The sequence below is a fragment of the Gossypium hirsutum genome, chromosome A01 (assembly GCF_007990345.1).
Source record: "Gossypium hirsutum isolate 1008001.06 chromosome A01, Gossypium_hirsutum_v2.1, whole genome shotgun sequence".
Lineage (NCBI taxonomy): Eukaryota > Viridiplantae > Streptophyta > Magnoliopsida > Malvales > Malvaceae > Gossypium > Gossypium hirsutum.
Window position 1 is genome coordinate 8,825,647 of NC_053424.1, and position 13,113 is coordinate 8,838,759.

The 13,113-nt window shown below is 36.6% G+C and overlaps 1 long non-coding RNA gene across 1 annotated transcript; it reads left to right on the forward strand.

Annotated features, from left to right (window-relative positions):
• Positions 1-9,425: 9,425 nt before the first annotated feature.
• Positions 9,426-10,460, forward strand: LOC121204936 (uncharacterized). Its single transcript, XR_005900079.1, has 2 exons — positions 9,426-9,909; positions 10,172-10,460. It is a non-coding gene; the product is annotated as an uncharacterized lncRNA (long non-coding RNA).
• Positions 10,461-13,113: the final 2,653 nt, after the last annotated feature.

A 13,113-nucleotide genomic window follows, 5' to 3' on the forward strand; every position in this document is an offset into this window, starting at 1 on the left:
GCGCTCCCCTTCACAGCCTTCTAGTTCACATAGATTATGTCAAATTCGGAGAGCAGAATTTGCCATCGGGTCATTCTCCCATTTAAGGCGGTCGACTGCATCATGTACTTGAGAGGGTCTAGTTTCGAGATTAACCAAGTCGTGTGGTACAACATGTCCTGCCTCAACCTCCGAGTCGTCTAGACCAAGGCGTAACACACTCTCTCAATTGGCGAGTATCTCATTTCACACTCTGTAAATTTCTTGCTGAGGTAATATATTGCCTTTTCCTTCTTTCCTGTCTTATCATATTGGCCCAACACACATTCCATTGAATTGTCAAACACAGTCAAATATAGAATCAAAGGCTTATCAGGCTGGGTGGTATTAGCACCGGAGTATTAGCCAAGTACTGTTTAATTTTGTCAAAAGCCATTTGACATTCGTTGTTTCACATGCCTGGATTATGTTTCTTGAGAAGACGAAATACGGGATCACATTTCTCTGTTAGCTGTGAAATAAATTGGGTGATGTAGTTTAACCTTCCCAGGAAACCTCGCACTTCTCTTTGAGTGCAGGGCGGAGGCAGCTCTTGTATAGCCTTGACTTTATCTGGGTCGACCTCAATTCCCTTTTCACTGACCATGAAACCAAGTAGTTTTCCTGACCTGGCTCCGAAAGTGCATTTGGTTGGATTAAGCTTTAGCTGAAATTTTTTCAATCTCGAGAACAATTTCCTCAAAGCTTGAACGTGCTCCCTCTCTGTCCAGGATTTTGCGATCATGTCGTCTACATAGACCTTGATCTCTTTATGCATCATGTCATGGAATAAGGTTACCATGGCTCTTTGGTGTGTCGCTTCCGCATTCTTTAACCCAAAAGGCATCACCTTATAACAGAACATTCCCCATAGGGTTATGAACGTGGTTTTTTCCATATCTTCAGGGTTTATCTTAATCTGATTGTATCCAGAAAACCCATCCATAAAAGAAAACAGTGAATACCCTGTCGTATTGTCTACTAGGGTGTCAATGTGAGGCAACAAGAAATTATCCTTTGGGCTAGCCTTGTTTAGATCTCTATAATCTACGCACATTCGTACCTTTCCACCCTTCTTAGGAATAAGGACAATGTTGGCTACCCATCTGAGTAGTTAACCGCTTGTAAGAAACCAGCATCAAATTGTTTCTTGACCTCTTCCCTTATCTTTACTGCCACATCGGGTCTCATCCTTCGGAGCTTCTGTTGAACTGGCTTACACTCCTCTCTTATGGGGATGCGATGCACCGCAATATCAGCACTTAACCCTGGTATGTTTTGATACGACCATGCAAAAACATATTTGAATTCTTGCAATAGCTTAATGAGATTCTGCTTGGTTTCCTTCTTAATACAAGTGCCAATTTTCACCTCCTTCCCTCATTCCAAGGTCACAATCTCAATTGTCTCTCTGTGAGGCAAAATTTACTTATCTTCCCGTTCTACCATCCTTAGAAAATCCAAAGATAAACCATTATCTTCGTCATCTTCAAAAACCTGTGATCCACGTAGGCACATGTCTTGCTCGAAAGAGAATTCTGGATTCATAGCAGTATTGCTCATGACATCGACATCTGGGTACCTATTGTAGGTATGAAAGAATATCTAAGAACTTTATTTGTGTGGTATAAACAGAATGAAGAGGGGAAAAAATTGCTTGATGAGGTATGAAAAATGAATCTTTATTGAAAGCATAAATGATTTGAACATGGGCCTATTTCACAGAAGATTTCTTATTGTTCCTAGGCTAAAAACAATAAGGGTGTTTTGAACATTACTCTGTATTAGTTCTAAAAACTACAGGAAGTTTCTCTACAGTCCAGTTGTTCAGGACTCTTTCAGGCTCATAGGGGCAAACGCCCACTAGGTTTGCTTCTCTCGATCCTTCTTCTAACACAGCATTGATGCTCAGAATCTTCATTATTCCCTCAGCTGTTCCTTTATCTGCGAATTTCAATTCAGGATGTACAACTCCTCCTGCCACAAATGTACTGGATATTTAGAGAAAGGTCATTGGCTCCCATTTGATCTCTGCCTCGCTTAATCTTGCTCTTCTCTTTTCCTGCTTCCTCTCCAGCTCTTTCTTTCTCTGTTGTGCATCTGGCTCATACACCAAGCCAAAATGGTTCCACTTGCTTGCTAAAATTGGCACTTCTACTCGTCCGTGGAGATATTTCCCGAATCCCCTTTCGGGCAATGCTCCTCTTCCTACTGTCAGTTGTAAACTCATCTTTGTAGCTTTAGAGAGTCTGGGCACCAAGATCCTGCCTCCTTCAGTGATGAATGTTGCATTCACGAACTCTAATGATCAAAACGAACATTCAACCCCTTCGCTATCACTGTCAATGTACGGTGCATCACTAGCAACGAATGTGATAATGTCCTCTTCAGCGTTTATTATTATTAGCCAGCCCTCCATCACCAACTTTAATTTCTGATGCAATGATGATGGTACTACCCCTGCTGAATGAATCCACGGCCTCCCCAATAAACAATTATAGGAAGGTTTAAAGTCCATTACTAGGAAATCTACCTCGTAAGTATTTGGCCCGATCAGAAGATGTATCTCTATCCTTCCCATTACCTTCCTTTCAGTGCCATCAAATGCTCTCACTATATTTTGGCATGTCATCATATGAGAGCTATCTATAGGCAATCAGTTTAATGTAGACAGAGGCAGGACGTTCAGTGCCAAACCATTGCCAATCAACACCTCCGGTAACGTATACCCCTTGTAGCGAGTAGTAATGTGCAAAGCTTTGGTAGATCCTATGCCCTCGGTGGTATTTCATCGTCACTAAAGGAAATGAAGTTGTCGGCGCTTATGCTACTGACAAGACGATCTAGTTTTTTTTACCAAAATGTCGTCAGCGACATAAGTTTCGTTCAACACCTTCATTAGTGCATCACGGTGCGTCTCCAAGCTCAAAAGCAAAGTCAATATTGATATGTGAGCCGGCTGCTTGTGTAATTATTCTATAACACTTCAAAAATTCTTGGGTTCATTCTCCATTACTGGTTCATTAACCTGTGGTTCTGTCATCCTTTCTCCTTGTCTGATCACAAAGGACTTCTTCTTTACAGGTTCGGCTTCTATGCTTAGTGTATCGACCGAACTCTCCTTTTCCAGAACTGTACACTACCGTTATAATTTCAAGGCACCCTTTTGCTATCCTTAAAATAGAAAGCCCTAGGCTTTTGGATAACGATCCTTGGTGTCACCCTTGCTTCAGCTTCACTGATTTTTTGCCTTGAAATGATGACCACTGGGTGACTAGCCCCCTCTATCGACTTCTCTTCAGAAGCACATACGTCTTTTTCTCCTGTAAGCTCAAAGAACTCTAACTCTTTATTGTCCATTAAGCCCCAGACTAAGGCTCTAAATTTCTTGCAACTCTGGATTTCATGGCCCTTCTCGCTATGGAATTCGCAATAGTCCCTCACTTCTAGAGAGTTGCTCTTTGAACTTTGCGTGATTAGCCCCACTTTCAGTATTTTCTTCCAAACTCCCCTGAATGAAGTCTTTACCTCATCCACGTTCAATTTAACTCTCCTCCCCACATTCTCGATTATTTCATTTACCCTACCATCAGTATGGCTGGGTAATGGCTTACCTACCACAGGTGCGTCATCAAACTTCATAACACCCATGTTGATGAGCTTCTCGACTAACTTCTTAAACGAGATGCAGCTTTCTATTAAACGCCCCACAGTCCCCGCATGGCATTGACACTGAGCATTTGCGTTATACCACTTGGGATATGAGGGCTACAACGGGTTTAGATAAGATGGTGCTACAACATGTGCATCGAATAGGCTTTTGTACAGGTCCTTATATGTCACTAGATAGGGGTAAACTGTATCTTCTCCGTATCTCTCCTGGTGCTTGACTCTTGCCTTGGTGAAGCTTGTTGTCCTGTGACTACCGTTCTCGATTGATTAACGGTGACAGGCTTTGAATCGCCTGAGCTCACATTGCTTACCTCGTTTTTCTTTTTCCTCGGGGCTGACCTTCTCGTACTTTCCCCCGTTTCTATCTTCCCGCACCTTATTGCATTTTCTATCATTTCGCTAGACATCACTATGTCTGCGAAACTCTTAATTGCGCTCCCCAACATATGATTAATGAAAGGGCCTTCAAGGTATTAATAAATAGCATAGTCGTTTCTTTTTCCAGCAGTGGTGGTTGGACTTGCGTAGCGACTTCCCTCCACCTCTGGGCCTATTTCCTGAAGCTTTCACCTAACCTTTTCTCCATGTTCTGTAATGTAATCCAGTCAGGTGCTATATCGGTCACATGGCCATACTGTTTCATAAAGGCCTGCGCCAAATCCTTCCATGATTTGACCTGAGCACGGCTCAACTGATTGTACCATTTGGCTGTAGCCCATGTCAAGCTATCCTGAAAGTAGTGAATCAACAATTGGTCATTGTTGACATATCCCATTATTCTCTGACAGAACATTGTAATGTGAGCCTCTGGGCAGCTGGTTCCATTATATCTTTCAAATTCTGGCATCTTGAACTTCGGAGGAAGTATTAAGTCCGGGACCAAACTGAGTTCCTTTGGGTCAACTCCGCACTAATGATCAGCACTTTCTAGCTCCTTGAACTTTTCCTCTATCCATTTACACCGATCTTCGAGTTACTTTGGGAGCTCCGCCCTTACTTTTTCCTCTTCAACCTTATCGAAATTCGGGACCGTGGGATTTGCCATATTGTCTCTAAGGTTAGAGGACGAGCCCGTTGGGAAGTTTACCGGTGCTGAAGTGCCAGTTTGATACAGATGTTTAACATTAACAGACACCCTTGGTGGCTGTGCTTAAATGTTCACTGGGGCAAAGCTTGTAGGACAAGCAGAGTCATCGTTGTCATTCTCAGTATCAACCATAGGGCCTTTTCCTTTGTCAGACCCTCCCTTAAACAGCTATGTCAGCTGGCTTATCATGTCATTCTGTGATTCCAGCATGTTTTTCTGGGACTCCAGCATTTGATCCCTCATCTCCTGCTGGATCATAGCCAGCTGCTCTTGCATCTGATCTTGCAGTTGCTCCTGCATCTCCTTTTGCATTTGTTCTGACTTTTCTAACCTCTGATCCATATCCTTTGTTTTTCTTCGTGTATAGCAGCGATGTTCCAGGGTAACTAGATAAATTATCGCTAATTAATAGGGTTCTTTTATGCAAATTAATGTTTAATATGCTATGCAATGCAAATGCATGACATGAATGCAAAAAGGAGACGTCGATTCGAATTCAATTCCATTTAGAAAACTTCACTAAAAAACAAAATCTTTTACATAAAATGAACTACATCTATGGTATTGCCCTAACACCCAAAGCTTTTACTTTCCTAAGAAAGCAGGCTAACTCTCGCCTCTGATCTGACTCTAACTCATATTTGACTCTTAGCACATCTGCTTGGACCGCCAAGGTCTGTAAATGATCAGCCGCCTCTCGTATCTGAGCTATAGCTTCCCCTATGAGGTAATCTTTATCTCGGACCTGATTTTGAGATCGGTGAAGTTGCTCCCCTAGTTGCTCATTATTTACTTCCAATGACTCAATTTGATACTCACAGTTCTGAAGTGTAGTCTCAAGTTCTTCTACTTTCCCCTTCAAATGCTCGATCTTACTTAGGCTAGCCCTTAATTTAATCACTGAGTTACGACTCCGATGTTGCTGTAGTGCCGTTTCTAACTCTGTCAGCTCTTAACATCTATTTTTCATCATGGAACTTTCTCTCCCACTAATCAGTCCTAGCCTTTTCCTCTTGGATTTCTTGCCTCCACTGTTCAGACGTTTTACCCAAGACAGCATTTCTCATTGACTTATGCAGCTGTTTGTAATTAGTCTTCAGACTGTCCAGGTCCTCCTCAACCTCTCTCTTTCTCTTTCTCAAATTCTCAGCCTCGAATTTTTTAACATCAACATCCAGCTTTAAGTACACTTTTTCCTCCTCCAACTGCTCTATTTTCTTTTCTAACTTTAAGGTTTTCTTTTCGAAGTCTTGCTTTATTATTTCCAATTCGGAGGGGACCACCCGCAGATATTCCTCTATCGGTCGAGCTTCTTCTAAATTTGGCCTCGGGATATTATCGTTAACCCTTCTACTCCACCATTCATTATACTCAAGAATCACCATTGAATTCACAACAACTCCCTTTATCCGGCAGGTTTGGTTCTAGGCATTATAAATCTCGCAGCTCTTTTTCTTGGAGTCTTTCTCCCCATACGAGTACCCACTCTAAGCTAGCCCATGTGTTATCGGTATAGATTGTCTCGATTTATATTGCCTCAATACAAGCAGAGGGGCGTATCCAACGGCTCCCCAAATCCCCAACAAAGGGACCCAATTATAACTCCCACATCGATAAAGAATCTTCTCGGAAACCATCCAAGGGGCTTTCTATTCGATATCCTCCTCTTGGAGATTTTGAAGTATCGCTATCCATTTTTCCTTTGTTATGTCATCTCTTCTTGATATGGTCACTATCACATTCAAAGGTGAGTAATCTCTGAGAAAAGGTCGGTAAGAGGCCTTTTCTACCTTCCAAAAGTGGCTATGAAACCATACTAACAAGAGTTGTGCACACCCAATAAATCTACCTTCACCTGCCCTTCGATATGCACTCAAAGATCTGAAAGTCTCGGCCAAGATTGCAGGAACAGGAGTGACTCCTTTACCAAGTCGGTCAAATAGATCGGCGACTGCTTCATCTAAATGCTTTAAAGCCTTAGGGAAAATAACCAAACCATAAACGCTCAAGGCGAACACATCAACTCTTTTCTTCATATCAGGGTGTGTCAGGATCAGATCTCTTAAATTTTCCCAAGAGATGTATTTTCCATTGCCTTTCTGCTGGACTCGAGCTGCAATCCACTGCTCACTTATCACAGTGATGTTCATCAACTTCTTTACAAAGGTTAGGATATTGACAGTTCTTGAATAAATCTTATCAACTTGAAACCTCGGACAACGAAACAAGGTTGTATATTCCTCGACAATAGGTGCTAGATCCATCTTTCCGAAAGTAAAACAACTGTAAACGAAATTCCAAAATTGAGCCATGGCTTGGAACAAATACCTATCTACCTTAATATCGAGGAGATAAGAAATATCACCATAATTACAGTAGAGGAGCTGCTTCATCTCCTCATCCTAGTGACTCCATAATTCTTTCAACTCTTGAAGATCATTCTGAACCACACTAATACAGGTAAAGTCCCATAACTCTGACATGTACCCCTCTGTCAAACTGTCACCTTTCTCTAACTGTGCATTCTCTGACCATCTTTAGACAAACGCGTTGTCTTTCACTTCATCAAGGAATTCGTTCTTCATGGCAAAAATTTCTATTAGTAACCGAACCGTATATCAACACCTCCTTTTATGATGAAAATGTTATGCAATCACTATTAAAGAAAGAAGGAAAAACACAAGTCAGAACCATGCATAAGCATATAAATCAAAGCAATCAAGAAATTATCAAATGCCTGTTCGGGCAACCACTAGGGTTAGGTGTAATTCTACGTAAGACGGGTTCCTACATCTCACTATATGTGGTTTAGTTCTAGAGTAAAGGTACCTGAACCAGCAGATTCCTAGATCCTCGCCCATTATAGGTTCATATGGATCAAGTTCGGTTCAGGGGAATACATTTCCCTATGCCCATGCGGAGGTGAAAACCTCACGAAGGCATAAGTACGGATGTATTCCGGAAGCGATCCCCTAGCCCATGCAGAGGTGAAAACCTCACGAAGGCATAGTTTCTCACTCCCACTTAAGAGGTGTGACGACAACGGTCATGCGATATGATGCGAGAGTATATAGAGAAATTCAACGGAAAAAACCAAACTCAACAATGACACAGAAAATGCAAAGCGAGGATCGTGTATTTTTAGAAAAATCGAATTTCTAAATTACGACAAGAAGACAGAAAATAATCAATTTACAGCTCGACTCTCTTATTGTCCCCAGTGGAGTCGCCAAGCTGTCGAAACCATTTTTTGAAAACGGGAATCGACTTTTGAAAACGAAAGTTGGGAGTCGCCACCAATCCTTTTTTGAGGTGTAATTAGGCCACATTATACAACATTTTGGTCCACGAATTTTAAGAAAAAGGGTTCGGGAGTCGGTTACGTACGAGGAATGATTAGCACCCTCGACACGCCCAAAATTGGTACTTAATCGATTAATTAGTATCTTAAATGTCGAAAATTAAAGATTTGGACAGGGTTCAAAACGCGATCCTCCTTTTATTGGCTTTTAAAACATTTAGGTAAGTCAAATGTGTATTAAAGACCATTTCACCTTGAGGTAAAACATTGCATCCAGTACGTTAGGACACAATATTTTTTACCCTCAAATGTGATATTGCCTTTAAAACGTGTGTTTTAGCTTTAAGAGGATATTCGAATATCCAAAACAAACAAACAAATCAAAACCCAGTACGTTAGGGCATGATCCTTTGAATTCTTTAAATACCGAACATTGCCTTTATTTTGAAAAATTTTGAGAGTGAATTGGTAAAAAGATATTCTGATATTCAAAACAAACAAACAAAGCGAAACCCAGTACGTTAGGGCACAATCCTTTGAATTCTTTAAATACCGAACATTGCCATTATTTTAAAAACAATTGAGAATAAATCTGTGAATAAATGAATTTGGGCAATTAAAATTTAAAAAAATGAAAATAATGGTATGTCACATGCAAATAACATTACCGTAAAAACTAAACGATGCATATTAAAAATAAAACATAGTAGCAAAAAAAGGTTTAATGACAAATAATAAAATGGTAGTGGTAACATATTAATAATAGTACAAACAAAAGAAATAAAAACAATTATATAAATATATAAAACAGAAGATAATAGGAAAAAGGATTCCTAATAATATACATATTAATAATAAGAAAATAGTCGAAACAAACAAAGTATAATTTTAAAACGGGATCTTCAAAAAATAATAGTTGTATACGTATAATTAGGAAAAATAATTTAAAAATAATAATAAATAAATAATAAATACACAATATACAAGTAGAATAATATGGAATCAATAATAAAATATATATATGAAACAATTAATAACGTTGTGCGTACATATATAAAAATAATTTTAGAAGTATTTGAACTTAATATTGTAGTGATTTTAAAACAAAGAAATATAAGTATATGGTAAAACTCTAAGAAATTATATACATAAGAAAAAATATTTATTTAATATATTAATAAAAACAAATAGTACGAACTATTATAATAGTAGAATATAATAAATAATATTAGTAATAAAATAATATTATTATTAACAGTAAAGTATAAGAAAATAGTAATAATAAAAATTCTAATACTAAAAATAATTAATTTTATGGTAAAAAAGTCCAAAATAATCGAAATAGGGCTTAATTGAATTAAAAAATGAAATTCTGGGGTGAAAACATAATAAAAGGAGATAAGGAGACCAAAATGCACACGCGAGTAAGGAGGGAGGGGTCTGAGCGCAAATTTCAGGAGCAATTTGAAAGCATTTAAAGTAAACAAAAAAAGGACTTGATTGAACGTAGGCGCAGAGGAAAGGGACTGGTCACGAAAATTGCCCATTTAAAAGAAATATGCGCAGTTCCAGCCTATATTCAATGCACTGCTTTTCCCCTTCCCCAGGCTCTGCTTTGGAGAATAAAAAATAAAAACAAATGAAGCATTCCTTTTAAATTTTTTTTAAAACATTGAAGAACCTTTTAGAAAACCCTAAAAAAATTTATCCATCATTTCTCTTATTTTTCCTAAAAAACAAAGAGAACGCTCTCAAATCTTTTCCTTTTCAACCAGTGCCACCTTCATCGGAGATCTGGCGTGCCGAGGCAGCCGACGTCGCGAGTTCACCGGTAAGTCCCCTCTCTCCCTCTTATTTTTTTTTAAAACCGTTTGAAAAATAATGGAAAAGAAAAAGAACAAACGAAATCTGAATCAAGAGAAAATTCCAAAAAAAGAATGAAAAATCACCTTTCGAACCTTAGTCCCGATTCTCGATTTACTCTTGACTTTGTATATTCTCTATTATATTCGAAAAAAAGATCCCCCTTTATAGTGTTTTTCGAGGGCTTTTATAGCCCTTTTTACAAATGTTTTGCTGCTGTACGTTTGTAGTTATGGCGAGGATCACGGAGGCCGTGGATTGCACGAGTAACGGCGTACGTACGGAGGTGGGTAGCAGCGTGTCGGAGGGGGGCTGCTTCGGGTGTGTAGCGCTGAAAAGATGTTGCTGCTAGGGTTTTTTCATTAGGTTTAGGTAGGTTTTGGGGTATTGGGTTATTGGGTGTATTGGGCTTAGAGATTAGGTTAGGTTTAATTAGGTAATTGTTTTGGGTGTTAAAAGTATTGGGCCCTGGGTATAAATTGGGCTTAACACATATTATAAGAAAATTGAATTTATTTATAATAAGGGTATAATGATGAATTTATTTATTTATTTATTTAGTATTCTCATTAAAGAAAGATTATTTTGACTTTTTTTTTAATTTAATAGTTAAATTTAACTCTTTTTAAAAAATTAAAGATCAATTTTAATTAAAAAAATAGGAACAAAATTGATTAAAAAAAGTAAATATTAACATTATGCCAAAATTAATTGACCGACAAAGGGAACATCAAAATTGTAATGGATAGTCTTTCTTTTTTGGGTAAAATATAATCTCTCCTCTTTTTTATTCAAGTTTTTATCAGATGCTAATTAGCTCCAGTTAATAAAGTCTTACGCCACACACTCCTCATTTTTTTTCGTTTAAATCATTATAAGCAAACAAAAATATCCACCTTTTAAAACAGAGATTTATTTTATTACTATTATTTTTTAAATAATTTTATTATAGGTCTTGATTATAAATGTATTTTTTGACACAATCTCAAGAATTATTTATAGTCCCTCTCCAATTAATAAATAGAAGAATAATGCGCTTTAACGCACTTGAACTCATATCTATCTACATTTACAACAATACCCATATCAATTAAGTTGAGAGATATTTTCTTTAATTTAGCATGGTAGGCTTAATTACCCCTAAGTTAACCTACAAAGATTATGTTTAAAAATTTGACTCTAAAAGTACCGACATTTGTAATGGAAAAACCCTATTTTCCTTTTTATCCCATCAATATCACTTATTTGATCATTGGATGCTTAGAAAATCAATTGTCAAAAATAAAAAACGAAAATGATTTTTTAAAATTTTAAATCCACAAATTTTCGTTTCTAAAATAATAAAAAATAAAAAATGTTGGATTAAGTAATGGGAGAAGCCTTGTGGGATTTGTCTTCTTTATACGATTGAAAACTTGTACGGATGTTAAAGGCAACACTTCCCATATTCGAAGAATTAAAGATGAAATAAGAGTAGCACCAACTTTTGAAAGCGATTTTCCAGAGCATTTTCCGAGAAAATTCAGAGGAAGTAAAAGCCAAATTGCGTAACTATTGGGTAGCTGTAACCCCCCCCCCTAAAAAAAAAAAAAAACCTCCAACTCAAGCTTTTAATTAGGTGGTCCTCCATATCTCACATGTTACAGTTTAATTACCTGTCCCTTTCTTTTGAAACATATGAATATATGTTTATATACATACATAAGTTTTTGGCATCCATGGTTAGGGTTTAGGTATACTTATTATGGATCGAGTTATTCGTTTAGTCTTGAATGTTTGTTTGAAATTTGGAAGAGTTTGAACAAAAATATAAGTCTGAAAAATGGACTTTGACAAAAAGTTAGGATCGTTTAAAATATGGGTTAGGTTCGGGCTTTAATATTTAAGGTCTGAGCCTAGCCTGACTCGACCTGATCCATTTTAAGTTTACAATACTTTATATTATGTTATTTTTATATAATATATCATTTAGAACACATTAAAGAAATAAACCTATATTAAATATATAATATTACTCTAATGTAAACATTAAAATAATGTTAAGATGACTATATAAAAATTTTCAATAAATAAAAGATGTATTAACTTATTAAATATTAAAATAATATAATATAGATGTTATAAAAAAAATTAAAAAATAATATGGGTAGGTCTAAAATGGACTAAGGTTAGTCTTTTACAAATATGGAGGGGTTTTGATAAAATTTTAGATCTAAAATTCAGGCCAGGCCAAACTTGGACAACTATGAAACATATTAATATCATGTTTAGACCTAACCTATGAACACCTCTAGACTTAGCTACCTAATAATTCAATTATACAAGTTCATATATTTATCTATTTATTGAATTAGAAAACTAAGATTCAAGGGAAAAAACGTGTGCCTATATGGATTGGGTTTTATCGTGTAACTATTTTATTCGATGAATCGAAAAACAATAGGATTTCTTTTACATTTTCTTTATGTTATCTTTCTTTGAGTGTGAACCTTGTATTTAAGCTTTTTTGTTTATTTATTTTAGGGTTAGAGATGACAATGGAACATGAGGGAAGCAGATATTATTAAAATTATCATTGCTTTATAATCATCCTGCTTTATTTCAATTACTTGCCTCGCTTCATTATGGATATATAATTTTAAAAATTATTATCACTTCTTTAAATATTAGATGTATCCATCTCTATCCTACCCGACTTCGTTTTAATTTCATTTTTACTACTTATCTTTTAACATTTTCAATATTTTTAAAATTAAGTTGAATAAATATTTAAACATAAAATATATTATATATTTTTACCTTTTAATAAATATAAATATAAAGATAAAAATATAATTTCATATAATTGAGTAGCACGAAGTAAAGTAAACAATTATCATATGTTTAAAAGAAGAAAAAAAATCTTATCCTGTATCCGGTTTTTAAAGAGGAATAACTCGATCTAAAATCTCATCATCCTTATCTTTGAAAGGATTATTGGCGGTTGTTTCAAGATCTCATGTCAAGAGATGAATCCTGCGGTAGTCTTTCAAAGAAAAGAAATAAAGTATTATGGATGACCTAAGTATTTTTAATGAAATAGAAATCTTCCAACGAAACTTTTCATTGGAAAAAATGTCCTTCCTTTCATTATGGATAGGGATATGCAAGTACAATCTTTTAAATATACAAT